This window comes from Gopherus flavomarginatus, chromosome 2, assembly GCF_025201925.1.
Source record: "Gopherus flavomarginatus isolate rGopFla2 chromosome 2, rGopFla2.mat.asm, whole genome shotgun sequence".
NCBI lineage: Eukaryota > Metazoa > Chordata > Testudines > Testudinidae > Gopherus > Gopherus flavomarginatus.
Genome location: NC_066618.1, coordinates 140,402,665 through 140,415,014, shown reverse-complemented (window position 1 = coordinate 140,415,014; position 12,350 = coordinate 140,402,665). Strand labels below are relative to the sequence as shown.

General features: G+C 50.3%; 1 pseudogene; it reads right to left on the bottom strand.

Moving 5' to 3' along the window:
- Nucleotides 1-8,413, bottom strand: part of LOC127044652 (maestro heat-like repeat-containing protein family member 1) — a 63,652-nt pseudogene extending 55,239 nt beyond the window's left edge.
- Nucleotides 8,414-12,350: the final 3,937 nt, after the last annotated feature.

The following is a 12,350-nucleotide window of genomic DNA, read 5'->3' as shown; positions in this document are numbered from 1 at the left end:
TGAAAAAACATGCGTTGGCCTCTGTTTCCAGGAATGGAAAGATGTGGCTCAGTAGCACCCACACTTCCAGCCACCGCCGTGGCCGCTAGACACACAGTCACCCAGGTACAGATCACAATGATCATTTGCATAAGCAGTCACTGCAGCTGCTTGGATAATTGCTGCAACCGTGCACACAAGTTAAGCAATTGTGGGCATCCTTCTGATTTTTGAGTCTGATGAGACATTTACTCTCATAACAACAGTTGGGATTCTCTAATCGAGCACCCAGCGTTAATATACCACTGTTTACCCAGACGACCCCTAGCCCCCCACCTCTGAGACATCCATGTGGAGGCTGAACCCACGTTCAAAGTCCAGACTGTATGGGACCGGCTCCCAGCAGAGACACGTCTGGACTGTCCGGGAGGCAACTTCGCAGACTGGGGACCACCACAGCTGCTGAGGAGTGTCCTTCATTAACAGTCCTGTTAAGGGAGCTGCAATGGAAGCAAACTGGGGGATGAACCGCCAATAGTATCCGGTGAGCCCCAGGAACTGTCAGATTTGGCGTTTCGTGGTGGGTATCGGACAGGATGCCAGGGTTTGCACTTTCTCAATGAGAGGTTTTATTTGTCATTCCCCTATGGCGTGTCCTAGGTACATGGCCTCCTGCTATCTGATGCAACACTTTTTTGGGTTGGCTGTCAGTCCCGCCTGCCGCAAGGATCTCAGGACTGCTGCTACATGTTCCAGGTGGTCCTCCCAGTGGTGGTTATATATCACATCATCCAAATAAGCTGCTGCATAGTCTTGATGGGACCACAAAAGGCGATCCATTAGCCACTGGAACGTTGCCGGGGCTCCATGGAGGCCGAAAGTCATCCACGTAAACTGGTAGAGTCCTACTGGGGTGCAAACACCATCTTTTCCTTAGGGGGTCATCAAGAGGGATCTGCCAGTACCCTTTACTGAGGTCGAGGGTAGTAATGAACCGAGCCTCCCCTAGGTGGCCAAGCAGTTTGTCTACATAGGGCATCAGATAAGCATCGAACCATGAGATGGCATTAACCCACCGGAAGTGTATACAAAAGTTCCGGGTGCTGTCGGGCTTGGGTACCAAGACCACTGGGCTGCGCCATTCACTCTGAGACGGTTTGATGACTCCTCAGGCCAGCATGGCCTGTACCTCTTCCTCCACCTCCTATTGCATTTGATATGGCAGTGGTCGTAGACCAAGATCGTACCCAGGTAGGGCCATAAAGGTTCCCTGGAAAGCCTGGAGAAGGTATTGGGCCTGCTTGCACTGCTCCTCCATGAGGGTGTCGCCAAGCAGGAGGACAGTGAGGTCCTCAGTCAGAGGCGCATGGGGACCCAACTCAGGCTTTGGCAGGTACTGGTTAATCAGTAGGCCCTTCCGCTCCCGCCACAGTTTCAACAAATTCACGTGGTATCGTTGGGTCTTCCTGCACCTGTCAGGCTGGTGGATCTCGTATGTGATGGGCCCAACCTTCCAAGGCACCTCATAGGATCCCTGCCAACAGGCCAGTAGCTTCGACTTGCTCAACGGCAGGAGGAGCAGGACCCGATCCCTGGGTTCAAAGTCACGCATCTGCACCTCCAGATTATACGTTTGTTCCTGCGTATCCTGTGCAGCCTTTAAGTTTTCATGAGCCAGGGCCCCAGTCTGCGCGAAGTACTCCTGCAGCTGGAGGAGATACTTCATGAGGCCCTGGGTTGGAGAGGGGGATTGTTCCCAGGTTTCCCGCATTAAGTCCAACAGGCCCCGTGGATGGCACCCATATAACAGCTCGAATGGGGAGAACTTTGTTGATGACTGAGGTACCTCCTGGATGGCTAGTAGCAGGGGAGGGAGCAGCTCGTCCCACCAGTGTAGCTCCTCTGGGGGGAACCTCCACAGAATCCCCTTGAGGGTCCGCTTGAATTGCTCCACCAGCCCATCCATCTGTGGGTGGTATACGGAGATGCACAATTGTTTAACCCGTAGGAGCTTGCATACCTGGTGCAACAACTGGGAGGTGAAATTGGCACCTTGGTCTGTTAAGATTTCTTGAGGCCGGCCCACCCGAGCAAACACCTTTACCAGTTCCCCAGGGATGGTCCGGGCGGTGGTGCTCCGCAATGGGATGGCCTCTGGGAAACAGGTGGCATAGTCAACGATGACCAGGACATATTGGAAGCCTGAAGCACTTTTTGGGAGCGGGCCCACCAGGTCCATGGCCACTCGTTCAAACAGCGTCTCTATTATAGGCAGGGGACTAGCGGGGCCCTGGATACTCACAGGGGAGCAGCTAACTGGCACTCCGGGCAGGAGCTACAATAGTTCCTCACCTCCTGGTGAACACTGGGCAGAAGAACTGCCTCAAAATCCAGGCGAGGGTCTTCTCATGGCCCAGATTCCCAGCAGCAAGGATGTCGTGTGCGTAGCTCGAAGTGGGGCCACTGGGTTGCACGCTGCGGGTCGATGATTGTCCCATCGACTGCTGCTAACTGTTCATGGGCCCAGCTAAGGGTAGGGTCGGCTATCTGGTCTCGACAAAAATCGGTATGGAGTAGGGGTTCAACAGAGGGCCCCAGCAGGGGATTGTCTGTTTCTTCGGTTCCTGCTTCAGGTTCCGGGGTCCCGCGGTCCTCTTCCGGTAGGGCCTCCCGGCATGCTCCTTCCAGCACTGAGGTCGAGTGGAGGACCTCCTTGAATGTGGGCCAATCCCGCCCCAGGATCACCATGTATGCAAGCTGGGGGGCCAGGCCAACAATGAATCATCGGGTGACCCCAGCCACTGTTAACAGGACCCACGCACTAGGGTAGAGCCAGACGTCACCACGGATTCATTGCAGATGAATTGTTCCCAGGTGGGGGTCTGCCTGGGGTCCCAAAGCCTGGCAAATCAGTGTCTGGCAGCAGGTAGAGTCGATCAAGGCCTGGGTGGGATGGTCTCCGACAACTACCAGAACCATGATCTTGGGAGTCTGTGGTAGCTGGGCCCTGGTGTCCCCTGCACAGACCAGGCCGAAGCTGCAGTCCATTTCCATGCATTTCCGCTGCAAGTGTCCAGACTTCCCACAACAAAAGCAGGGCCTGAGTTCAAGGTGACTGCCGAGTGGGGGCTCCCATTGGACTTTGGGGGGACGCTGATGGATCTTTGAGACACTCACTACAGGGGGTGCTGCTCCTGGCAAAGGGGAAAGTTCGGAGCATCTGACCCAAGCCACGGGCGAACCTCTTGCCCACAGGGAAGGCTCCTTGGCCCAGTCGGGGCGTCTCCCTATCTCTCAGTATAAGGGCATTCTGGCCTGGGGTGTTGGGCTCGGATAGCAGGCCCCACTGGCGTTTTGGCAGCGAGGAAGTCTGCCATCAGTGTGACAGCAGCTGCTAATGTCACTGAATGGCGGACCACTCAGGCCCGTCCTCAGGCCGGGAGGATGTGCATGAACTGTTCTAGGATGACTTGTTTTGTAACCTCCTCCGCCATCCTCCTCTCTGGCTGTGGCCACCGCCTGCACGTCTCCTTCAAGGCTTGGGCAACCAGCTGAAGTTGGGTGCCCGTGGGGTACATCTGGCTTCAGAATCACTGCCGAAAGGTGTCTGGGCTGACATCTAAGGCATCCAGGATCGCGGCCTTTACCTGGCCATAATCCCTTGCCTCTTTCATAGCTAGCCCCAGTATGCCATTTGGGTGGTCCCCGTTAGGTAGGGGGCCAAAAGCGTGACCCATGGGTCCCGGGGCCACCCAGCGAACAGTGCCACCCATTCAAATGTTACCAAGAACACCTCGGGATCATCGTCGGGACACATCTTGGTTAGCCGCACCAGGGTGGTGGTGCATGGTGCCCCGGCTATATCCTTTGGCTGCGGGTCCATGGGGTGCAGCAACGCTGTCACCAGCTGTTGCAGCTGGGCTCCAAGCTGCTGAATGAGCTGCTGCTGTTGCTGTAGCTGAGCCGCATGCTGCTGTTGCTGCTGCTAGAGTTGGGCAGCAGCCTGATGATGATGATGCTGTAGCTGGGCAGCTGCCTGCTGCTGCTATAACTGGGCGGCCTGCTTCTGCTCTTGTTTCTCCGTCAGAAGCTTAAACAGTTGATCCATCTCCAAGGTTCTCTAGGGGTGGCTCTCCCCCTCAAGCCCCTTCTCACAGGGACCAAGGGATTGTGCCCGCATTCTCCACCACGTGTACAAGGATTTGCCTGGGCTCGACCCCATCCAGAACGGTGGGGAGCCACACTGGCTTATTAAATGCAGTTGACACTTGGGGAATTAGTCTGTCCATGGTCCCTGGGCAGAGCAGGGCAGTGCAGAGTTAGGAGCTCAGGCCCACAGACAGGGCTAAACAACAAGAGTACAATTAATAGCAAGCCCAGGCGCTGGGTCAGGGAAGGGCAGTGCAGAGTCAGAAGCTCAGGCCCTCAGACAGCGCTGATCAACAATAGTAGGCCCCAAGCCTCCAAAGGCCTGGGAGAGGGGGAGACGGCCACCCCAGAGTTGGGTGGCAGAGGGGATGCAGGCCCTCCCACTCCACTGTGTCCCAGCCCGGGACCCTAGCAGCAGCAGGAGACCTGCTGCAACACACTGACATGGGCTCTGGGTATGCTACAGCCAGACTAGGGTCAGCTGCCTCCGGGCTACTTCCAGACTCTTCCTTGGGTAGTACCTGGGTCAGGGGGTGTTCTCTGGGGGGTGCGGCACCGTAGGTTCCTCAGCGAGTGGCAGGCTCGACAACTCCTCCGGGTAGCGGGCGCAGGGTAGGCCCAGTCCATCTTGGTGTCCACCTTGGGCCGCGGGGTTTTCCCAGTCATGGGCTAGACTGGAGGTGTCTGGCCTCTCCAACACCTCCGGCCTTACTGAGCTCTGAGGGCTCTGTGGCGAGGTTTTACACTTCAGGGTCGCCGCCTGACCCTCTAAGGGGCGGGCTCAGAGTTCCCTAGTCCTGCCCACTCCAGCCTCCAGATGGGCTCTTCCCCCTCCGGGGCGGCAGGGAGCCACACTGCCTCATTACGTGGCCACCTCACTGCACAGCCTAAACCAGCAGTGCTTCAGACAGCATCTGAGCATGACTCACAAAGCCATTTGTAACATACATATGAAAAGCATGGGCATCTCAGTCATTAAAAATGCATTGGCCTCTGTTTCCAGGAATGGAATGTGTGTGGCTCAGTAGCACCCACACTTCCAGCCACCACCGTGGTTGCTAGACACACAGTCATCCACTTACAGATCACAATGATTGTTTGCACAAGCAGTCACTGCAACTGCTTGGATAATTGCTGTAACCGTGCACACAAGTTAATAAGCTGTTATGGGCATCCTTCTGAATTTTGAGTCTGATGAGATATTTACTCTCATAACAACAGCTGGGATTCTCTAATCGAGCAACCAGCGTTAATATACCAGTGTTCATCCAGAAGGATCCCACAGGGATTAAACTGCTTGCACAAGCTAGAACGAAACATTATGTTAGTTTTTGTGTCATTATATATTGCCTACATCTGTAATTTTCTCTCCATGCATCTGAAGAAGTGTTTTTTTACCCATGAAAGCTTATGCCTAAATCAATCTGTTAGTCTTTAAGGTGTCACTGGACTCCTTGTTGTTTTTGCGGATACAGACTAACACGGCTACCCCCTGATACTAAACATTATGTTGATTCTGTAAAAGACATTACAGATGAACAGCAACTTTGGCCTTGGAAAGGAATTCTGGCTGTGTATCACGGTGCTTTCTGCCTACCTGGACCAGGAGACTCTGTGTCAGGTGGGCTGCCATCTCTGGCTGACACTGCAGTCTCTTGCACTGCTGTGTCTGTCAACAGAAGAGAAGGGTTAAATTGCTCCATTAAAGGTCTCTGGTTGAGCCCCCAGGGGAATGAGCTGAATGATAGTGTTGAGGGGAGGGGAGTTTTCTGTACCCAAAGCAGCAGGTTCCAGTCCTCTTGTGACACTTCAATGAACCTGATTTCACTGAGTAACAAATACAGTCACACCTGGGTCACCAAAGAACTTTTGCAGTTACACAGAACACCTGTGTGACCCAGAAAGGAGCGATTCTCTAAACAGAGGCAAAGCCACCCCAGCTCTCCTTGTCACTGTCACAGGTTGGTGCCAACAATCACAGCCCCCGACTCCCACACAGTGCGCGATGGGGTTTCAGCAATACAGGGGGTGGGGACTAGCTTGCAGCAAACACAGCTTGGAGGATTTAGAAATCTAGTGTGTGCAGTGCCTGGGGAGGGAGAACTGCAGGGAGATGGAGATTCCAAGAGCCCTCCTCATTCAGGCAGTGCAGACCACAAGGCCTCTGGAAAAGTCAAATGCCGGGCACAAGCAGAACCTCAGTAATGGGAAGGAGGGGGCTGACCCACTGGAGGGCATTGGCTAAGGGCAGGTAGAGCCTATAAGTTGCGCCCTACCAAATTTACAGTCCATTCTGATCAATTCCATGGCTGTAAGATTTGAAAATCAATCTCAGGGTTTCAGAGGTTTATATCTGAAATGTCACAATGTTGTAGTGGGGCTTCTGCCCCAAAAAAGGGGAGTTGTGGAGGAGTTGCAAAACTGTTGTAGGGAGGCTGCGGAATTGCCACCTTCACTTCTGCACTGTCTTCCCAGCAACCGGGGTATGTATCTGGACCGAGGTCTGATCTCCCTCGCAAGGCCGGCTGTGCAGGGGAAGTGCCAGTCCCGTCCCTTCGCAGCCCAGAGGGGACTAGCAGCTGGAGCCAGGGGCATGGTAGGAGCCTGCCCTTCCCCACCCCTCCAATAGCTAGATTTCATGGGGGAGGTCTGATTTCATAGTCCATGACTTTTTCATGGCTGTGAATTTGGCCTACCTATGGGATGGTTTAGGTTAAGAAATAAGTAGAAAATAGGTTTTTGGCCTAAGTTAGCTTAAGTGTAGAAAAGTTTAGAAAACTGAAGTTGTTTGTGTGAGAAAAGTTAGCAATAAGTTGGAGATCCTGTTATGGGGAAGTAAGAGTTAGCAAGGACATGGCCCGGGGTTATACTACTGTTAGGTTTGGGTTATAACTGGCTTAAGCTGGGTTTTTAATGAGTGGTTTTGAGCACTGTGACTCTTTTATTCAAATATTATCTATACTAATAGTATGGGAAGGCTATTGGTGCAGCTGTTAAAATAAACCACCTGTAATGTAAAAAGTCATTAAGGCGGCGAAGGAAATATAATTAGTGTAAGGGGCAGATGCACGTTCAATAGTAGGAGAATGGTTTCTACTGTGAGTTGTGTTGTTAATTCAGTGAGCGCTCCATTTAACACCCCAAGGGTACCGTTATGTCCCAGGGTTCTAAGGCTGTACTTCACGCTGTTGTCAGTGGACTGATCCCGCATTGATCCACAATACAACAGTTAGACACACACTCAGTGATGGTAAGTGGTAATTGCGCACCTGTTTGCTTAACTAATCATTTTCCTTTTGAATGAAATTTGGTTTTATCATTCATAGGGTCGCCTAAATAAATTTTCTGTAACCGACCTAGATGCTTGAACCTGGGTTTTGTTGCAGCCTTATCTGTAACAACTTACTACAAATTAGAAACATTTCAACATCAAGGTTGCAGAAGGTTATGCAGGGAAAGGGGTGAATCTGAAGAGTCTGTACCCCTCTTTTCTACTTACCTGAAGCAGCAGGCCCAGACAGGGAAGGGCTGCAACTCCCAGTGGCTGCTGTATCCTCCTTCCCCTGATCTCTGGCCGTGTATAAGTGCAAAGGGGAGGGGGTCATTTCCTCCTTTCCTGGTCACTGATAGAAACTCCAGAGGGTGAGGTAGACAATACAGCCGTGTGGGGAACTAGTCACACTGCACCACACCTCTGGAGAGGGACTGCCACCAGTCACAGCTCAGAGCATTTATATTACACACCCATCTCCAAAGCATTTGACAAACACCTCACCACACAGGTAGGGAGCTGAGATCACATGGGCAGGGGCAATAGGGGCCAGGGGGGAATTTTGGGAGAATCTGCCCCAAATTCTTCCCCAACCAGCAGGATTCCATTGGAGATTTTAGCCCAAGAGATCCAGACTTCCCCAGCTCTGCTTGTCCCCACTTTTCTAGTTAATGACAGATCTCCCTCAGGAGACAAGGAGAGTGCAGACAACGCCGGGATGACAGTGCTGCATTGGGGTCCCATCAGAGAATTCACTGCCAGTCCAGAAGGGCTAGAAATGTCTGGGGGTTTAAATAAGCTAAACTGCCCCAAGGAACCTTGGAGAAAACAAACCTCCTCCATCCTGACTCCCCAAGCACATGGAGATTCATTCCATGCAGATTCCCAGTAGTCCTCTGCAGGTACCTCTGCAGAGAACAGCAATGGGGGCAGAGGAGGGTCCCTTTCTGGGCAGAATTCCTACTCACCTCCAGACCAGAACAGCAGTCGGCAGAGGTGGCTGTAAAGATCCATAACGGCTCCTGAGACAAGAACCAACAAGAATGAGTCCCTGGGGCTTCCTTCCCATGACACAGACCCCACCATTTTCACACATGGTTCTAGATGGGCCAAGGAGACCCAGACTTAGGTATTTGTGCTGCCTGCCTGACTGGAGAGAGAGCATCGCTATGAGGTGTCGAGACCTCAATATTGATGTAAAAACTGTTATAACTTATTTGTATAATGTTAGGTCATTACAAACATGTTTGTGCCTTTACTGAACATTCAAATATACCTATAAGTATATTATCACCAGGATGCTTGAAAATATAAGAGTAGCCCAGTTTTAGTTCATGCTAATCGAAGAAATTGCAGAAGGTTTCAGCTTTCTATCATCCAGAAACAAGCAAATGTCCGGAAAATAACATCTCCTTGACCATAAAACTGTCTCGCAGTAGTGTCTGTACAACTTTAAAAGAGAGCTGTCCTCATTTTAATCTGCTTTAACTTTTATACTATTTTCTTTTTGTGCTGTGCTTAAAATATGTGTTGATTATTGGCATTTGTGTTTTGTACAAAATATTTAAGAGAAGTTTAATTGCTATAACAAACCACTTACAACTCTAAGGAACTTGGATCAAGAATCAAAGCACCCAAAAGAGTATTTTATCTGCACCAGAACACCTCCCTCTTCTATAAGCTGCCCATTTATTATAGATCCAATCCTTTATCACAGTAAAACAAACGTTATAAAGAGAAATGTTTTAGGAAAGATCTGACCCCATAGGAGAAGGTGAGGATGTTATTTATGTTGGATATTCCAAAGTGAATTTAGGGATATGTTAGAACAATAAATCTAGGCTGTAAAGTGGGCTCTACCATCCCCTCTTTGTAAGAAAATCCTCTGCTTGTGTCCTTAAATTTTTAGAGAAAAATGTGAGTAGTTGAGAAAAAGTTTTGTAGAAAACCTTAGTTGATTTCTAAAATATTGCAATGGCAAACTGTTTTGGAGGGCATATTTGCAAAGTATTGTAACTGAATGCAAAGTATCTAATGTGGTTTTCTAATACCATTGCTACATGTGGTAAAATGCATTATGTACTAATATGAAATCTAATGACCTTGCTCAGCTGATTACCAATATAAGAAGACATTTAAGTCTAGACTATTTATTATATTAATGGGGAAGTAATTAGTTACTGGCAGAGCTCTAGCCACTCCTTTCCCCAATTCAGAAAGACAACAAGAAGCATCATCAACAATTGTTCTAGAGAATCAACAACTTCTTCAATCGCTATTTAAGCTAAAGACTCATTAAGAATGATTGAATTAATATCTCAGAAAATGAACTGAATAAGTTAAGAGTTAAAAGACTAAGTTTGAAGATGCTCTGAGAATCTCTCCAACAAAAACAAAGGAGCTATACCTGTCAAGAAAGACTTACAACCCTAACACATATACGCATTAACAAACTACCTATCCATAAGATGAAGAGGCTCCATCAATGTACGGAGCCAATGAAAGGGCAAGAGAGGTGTGTTTTTCTATAATTGCACAGAAATAGGGAAGAGACGAGTATAAAAACTTCAAGTGATCACCCTGCACACGTTCTGCTGCCCTGCTCAAACTCAGCTCATCCTCTCCCTCTCTACAAGCAAGCTGACACAGACAGATGAGAGAAGACTCATGAAGAAACCAGACCAAGGAAACCTCCTCAAAACCAGCCCCTCACAGGAATGTTTCCCCCAGATCAGCCTGCAGAAAAACTGGAAGATCCCCACTTCTCTATGGAGTATCTGGAAAGGTCTCTCACCCCTGTGCTGGGATGGTCGAGCCACAGAAAAAGTTTGATGTCTCACAAATAATCGCAGATGACAGTGAGGATGTGGATTCCTCTGCAAGTTCTGTGTAAACAGGTGCTATACACTCCAAAAAATGCTCCCAACAGTCTGAAAAGCAGAGCCCAGACAGCCGTGTGCTCCCTCCTCCAGCTCCCAGAGCACACTGAGCCACAGGCTGCCTATCCTCTTTGTGACACAGGGCCACTGCTGACATCACAAAGGCAAGGTGGGCTGGGGCTGTCTGACTAGGGTCCATTGGGTTTGCATCCCCCCAGATCGGATTAAGGGAGGATTGCTCTTGGCTTTGGTTAGGAATTTTAATCCAAGGAAGCCCCGGGGCCTCCCCACAAAACCTGTCTGTAAAATGTGTCATGAGAAAAGGAGATTTGACCACAAGGTGCAAAACCATTCTGTGTCAGTCCACTCCAGTATCTTGCCTCTTGCCGCAGCAATGGGGAAGGTGAAACCCCCACAATGCACCTGGCCATCTTTGCTGTTCTCTGACATATGGGTAAAAAATTCCTTCCTCGCCCCTCATTGACCATGGAATCCCTGAAGCATGAGATTGGACTGGCCGTCTGTCTCAGCGTGAGGCGTTACTATTGCTAGTCCAGCCACAGCTGCATCAGTACCCTGGGCTGAGAAAATAAAAGGGGTGAGATTACTTCCTAAGGATACACACAGACGTTAAATCCAATTCCTGAAGGCTGCAATAAAAATCAGTCAGACCGCAGGACCCATGGGTATTTATTGAGTCCCAGCGGCATGCTGGGGGCTGTACAACACAGGGGAAGACACAGACCCGACCCCAAAGAGCAGCGAATCTCTTATTTGATTTCCCATTCTTCTGAGCAGGATCTTGTTTGAGGAGGAACTTGAAGGAAGAGAGGGAAGTTTAGGGCAGGAGAAAGGGAGAATAATGTTAGCCTGAGGAGCAGCATGGCAGGGGGTTGGCAAGGGAGAGCCAAGGAAGGACCCAAAGAGAATGGCTGGGAGTGTGGCGGGGGAATGAGCCCGGAGAGGTAGGTGGGGAAGAAGTTTGCAAAGACTCAACAAGGAGCTGCACTCGGGTCCTGAATGGAGCTGAAGGAATCAGTGACTTTTCAGTTTGGGGGCCAGTCGGAGAAATACAAAAAAAATATTGGTTCGGTTTGGCCTGAAACAAAACTGTTTTGGTTTTTCATTACAGACTGGTTTGACTTTTAAATCAAAACATCCCCTTTTTGTGTGTGGCTGAAAGGATTTGCTGAATTCGCGCCTGGTTTGGACGGCCCTGAGAGATTCATTCTGGGGGAATTTGCTAGCTGTAGCACAGGACCTGCGAGGGAGCCAGGGGAGGAATCAGAATGGGCTGGTCTGACGGGGGAGATGATTTTACAGCAGGCTCTGAAGGGGAATGAGAGATTTGGGGGGAGGACAGAGTTAATGGGATGGGTGATGAAGGCCTGGAGCAGGTGGGCTGGAGAGGACGAGGGGGATTGTAGAGACATGGTAAAGGAAGGACTGTTCAGGAAGGGTAGGCAGGGCAGAAAAGGTGGGGGAGTTGCATTGTATGTAAGAGAGCACTAGGACTGCTCAGAGCTCCGGTATGAAACTGCAGAAAAACCTGAGAGTCTCTGGATTAAGTTTAGAAGTGTGAGCAACAAGCGTGATGTTGTAGTGGGAGTCTGCTATAGACGACCAGACCAGGGGATGAGGTGGACGAGGCTTTCTCCCAGCAACTAACAGAAGTTACTGGATCGCGGGCCCTGGTTCTCATGGGAGACTTCAATCACCCTGATATCTGCTGGGAGAGCAATACAGCGGTGCACAGACACTCCAGGAAGTTTTTGGAAAGTGTAGGAGACAATTTTCTGTTGGAAGCGCTGGAGGAACCAACTAGGGGCAGGGCTCTTCTTGACCTGCTGCTCACAGATTGGTAAGAATTAGTAGGGGAAGCAAAAGTGGATGGAAACCTGGGAGGCAGTGACCATGAGATGGTCGAGTTCAGGATCCTGACACAAAAAAGAAAGGAGAGCAGCAGAATACAGACCTTGGACTTCAGAAAAGCAGACTTTGACTCCCTCAGGGAACTGATGGGCAGGATCTCCTGGGAGAACAACGTGAGAGGGAAAGGAGTCCAGGACAGC